We start from the raw sequence: 4215 nt of genomic DNA, 5'->3' as shown, positions 1-4215 counted from the left end.
TAATATATTGTAATATGTTCCTGACTATATCTTTCAGAAACATTTGAAGTGAAAATACTACATACAGAATTTAAACTTGAATTAACTGTATATTGATATTATTACAGCTGAAATGTGTTTTAGTAGTTTTATAAGTGTTACAACTCAATTAATAATATTAATAATACCACTTCTAACAATATGATCAACACAACATTTCTAAGGTATGTACAGTTACAAAAGCTACTATAAAATACTACGATATTAAAACAGATATAAACATAACAATATTTACAGAAAAATATATGCTCTAACCCTTACCAAGAAATTAAATCAAACTAGGTAATTCGAGAGATGAATAACTATAGATATCCTACAAGGAAAACTCAGCTCGGACTCTTCGAAGCGCGCATGCCATACCCCTCTTACCCCCTGCAGTAGGCGTGAGAGCATGCTGGGAACGGAAGAATACGTCATCTGCTCAAGACAGTGACGCCCGTTGGTTTCTGTGCACTGAGTTTTCCTTGTAGGATTCCTAAATCAATTATTCACGAAAAAATGGACAAAATTATTTTCTACATAATTCTATTAACTGTAGACCTATTGCTAAACGGTACAAGATATTTATTTACTTTTTTATCTTAAATATATTTCCAGTCAACAAAAGTATTTAACAGTTTTGATATCCTTTGAAAGCAAAGGTTTGTGTTAGAATCTCGAGGAATTCATCGATGTTCCAGCGTTTTCAATTTGGTATCCTACGTTATTTTATGTGACGACCAGCGTTGCGAACACAGCAAGAGAAGTCTTTCTTGGTAGCATAGGTCGGGTAAAATCCATTGGCCTACATGTGCTCATACCTATACATATGTATTTCGAAAGAGAGAGGAAGAATATGAGAGGAAAAGGAAGAAATGTTAGGAACATGTCTTAAGGATGCGTGATGCAAAACACAATCTTCATTTCTTCACTTAATGAATGTTTGTACCTGCAGAAGTTATTCAGATTATATTGCTATGCCTATTTAGACTGGTTTACACTTTGTATAGAACAGGTTTGGAACTAGGTACTATAGAATTAGTAGCGGTGCTTCCTATGCGTTTAATGGTTCAGAGAACCCCCAGGAAAAACAATTTTATTGTTCACATTAATTTATTTATAATTTACACTATCATTCTTTATTTCTTGCTCATCTTTAATAAAGTTTACTTGCGGCTCCGACGTATTTTGTCGTATGAAAGCCTATGAACCGCAGAGATCGACTACCTACATGCTTCCGAGGTTCAATTTCTCCTCTGAACCTTGCCGAGTCAGCTTCTGGACTTACGCTACGGGGCGAGAGGCAAGGGGAAAAACTGCAGGGCAAACGTGTGGATACGCTGGCCCTGGAACCAGCGCAGCTGTACTCTCACGTATTTGTGAGACATCGTGTGACGCAAAGAGATGTTTCTCCGCTTTGGCGCGGATTAAAACATTTTTTTTAGGAGCACTGTGGATTTTACTTACAAATATACATCTGCAAGAGACTTAACTTCATCATCATCACCATAATCTTCATAATCAGGCTTATTTTAAGACAGTTATCTACTTTAAAGAACTGTAGTATTGTTTTAATTTTTAAGAAATTATATATTGTTTAAATTGTTGGAAAATTATGTGATATCACAAAAACAGTGACCCTCTTACCATTTTAGGCACGAACCGTCACTGTATAGAATAGAGTGAAGAAATTATTGCTTGTATTTTTACAAAGTGAAACTTAACGTCAGATTCATAAACGAACGGATTCTCTCGCTTTCAAAACAAAATGATATAAAATATTTAGAAAAAATGGAATTATTTTATCAACTAGGTGCCTTAATGTTAAGCCTATAAAATTAAAAAGAAACTAAAACTAAGTATATAAAAAGTGCCTCACAAAGAAATATTTAAAATTAATATGCAAAGCCTAAAATGTTACTGATGTAATAAGGATAAATTTACGTTAAGCTACATCCTAAGTTGTGATTCTACAATCTCCTTCAGTAACATAACCATCATAATATTATTAGTATTACTAGCCGTACCCGTGCGCTCCGCTGCACCCGTTAGAAATAAATATAAAGTAATTACATAATTAAAATAGGACATTTGATCCAGGAAACATTCGTGTTTGATATAAGGATAAATCGCTTATTATGTTACTTAATTTAAATTGTATTTGCATAATTAAAATGCGATCATTTTGATCCAGAGACCACTCATTTGGTCACAAAAATTATTTTAGGAAATACAGGAAACGAATATACTGAATAGCCTATCAAGTTTTCTGTGCATAAGAAGCTATTTTAATCTTACCTGTCCTCGATTCACTCACAAGTTACTGTAATAACATTATAGCAATATGTCCATCTAGAGAAACTACACTTTCCAATGGTGAATTAATAATTAATTATACGAATCGGTTAATTTAGCTTCTGATATTACTTCATACAAACACAGTAACATTATCTGTAGGCTATCTTTCATAGCTTTCGATTGTTGCTGTCCAAGGCCCCTCATAGACGAAGTCATTTGTTTTTTAATTCATTACCGGCCTTAGATGGCAGTTATTTTAATTTTAAAACTCATTTATCTCATTTAATATCAGTCCTATCAAAATGTTTCAAGGAATAAAACTTATCGGAAATTATTTATAAAGAAACGTTTGTTATGTAACATTTTTCACAAAAATCAATAATAAGCGAGGTATTTCGATTTATTTAATTCAGGCCCCCTTATAACCCCGCTTTTAAATAATGTATTTTGAATGCTATATAGCCTAAAATCTAAGTTACAACGAACTTAATGTATATTCCAATTTTCATCGAAATCCGTTCAGCCATTATCGCGTGAAAAGGTAACAAACATACAGACAGACGGACAGACAGACAGACAGACATACAAACAAAAATTTCAAAAAAGCGATTTTCGGTTTCAGGGTGATTAATTGTATATGTTAGGACCAATTATTTTTTGGAAAATCGAAAATTACCAGAAAAATTTCGGCTACAGATTTATTATTAGTATAGATTACCATCGATAGCATTTTCATCATCGTCGCTTTGTGACATTTATTTTATGCTATTACATTATTTCTTACATAATCCATCTTTTTAATTCACTGTCAAATATTTAGTAACATCAGCTTCAAATGAAAGTTTGCAAATTAACAGACGAAACGTAGATGGCATTTGTTACCGAGAGCAGGTAATAAAGAATGTTAACGTACATTGTAAAATATTTCTGAATCACTTTATAATGGCGGATCCAAAGAAATTCGACGAAACCAGAAGTTTTTCATTATCTCACTAGGCCTATATGGAGGCTTTAAAATCCTTGACACGGAACTCTCTCGGAATAAAAACAGTCTAAACCTCATGGAAATGATTTGATTAGTAGTCAATGTACTTACGACAGCATAGTGACCTTACCACTCTCCTTTGCTTATAATGGATTTCTCACCTTGCGACGAACGAAATATTCGAATATTTACGCTGTGCAATTAAGACTTCTCGAGTAGAGATATGTTGTCGACCTGTTATAGACAACCACTTCGACAAAAAACAGTAATAATATTATGAAGTGATCGGAAGATAGAACCATTAAATTTAATCAATTTTACTTTAAACTCAACTGTTTGCGCAATATTATTAGTGTATTAAAAGTTACCTCAAACACTTTCCATTTCTTTGTTACATATTCCTTCAACAGCAGCCTGATGTCCTGTGAAATAATAAAATCCCCTATATGTAATTATATTTATTTGTTTCGAAAATGTAAGAATTCACAGTCTACTATGTATGGCTGCCATAGGATGAATGAATGTGTTTTTTCTTCCTACTGCAAAAATTATATATCAAAATATAGAAGTTATTGCAGTTATTGCAGGACCAGCGACGATATGAATTATTAGTAATAGAAAATCCAGTAGTTGAGTAGTAGTTTGAGTTACTTGTATTGGTAACTAGTCCGATTCCTCTACAAATTTAAATAAAATTAGGCTTTAAAGAATATCTAATGACACACTGTCAGGGAAAACCGAAGTTCCTGAATGAAACTACCCTACTTCTACATCGTGATGATTCCAATTTATGGGAATCCCACTATTTATTTCCCTACTATAGGTCATAAAATACGGAATTATGATTAACGATATTATTCCCCACGAAGTATTAACATCCTAGAAAAAAGTGAACAGGAAGAAGAGTAAAGGTA

Source organism: Periplaneta americana, chromosome 4 (genome assembly GCF_040183065.1).
Source record: "Periplaneta americana isolate PAMFEO1 chromosome 4, P.americana_PAMFEO1_priV1, whole genome shotgun sequence".
Taxonomy (NCBI): Eukaryota; Metazoa; Arthropoda; class Insecta; order Blattodea; family Blattidae; genus Periplaneta; species Periplaneta americana.
This window is presented reverse-complemented; position numbering follows the sequence as displayed.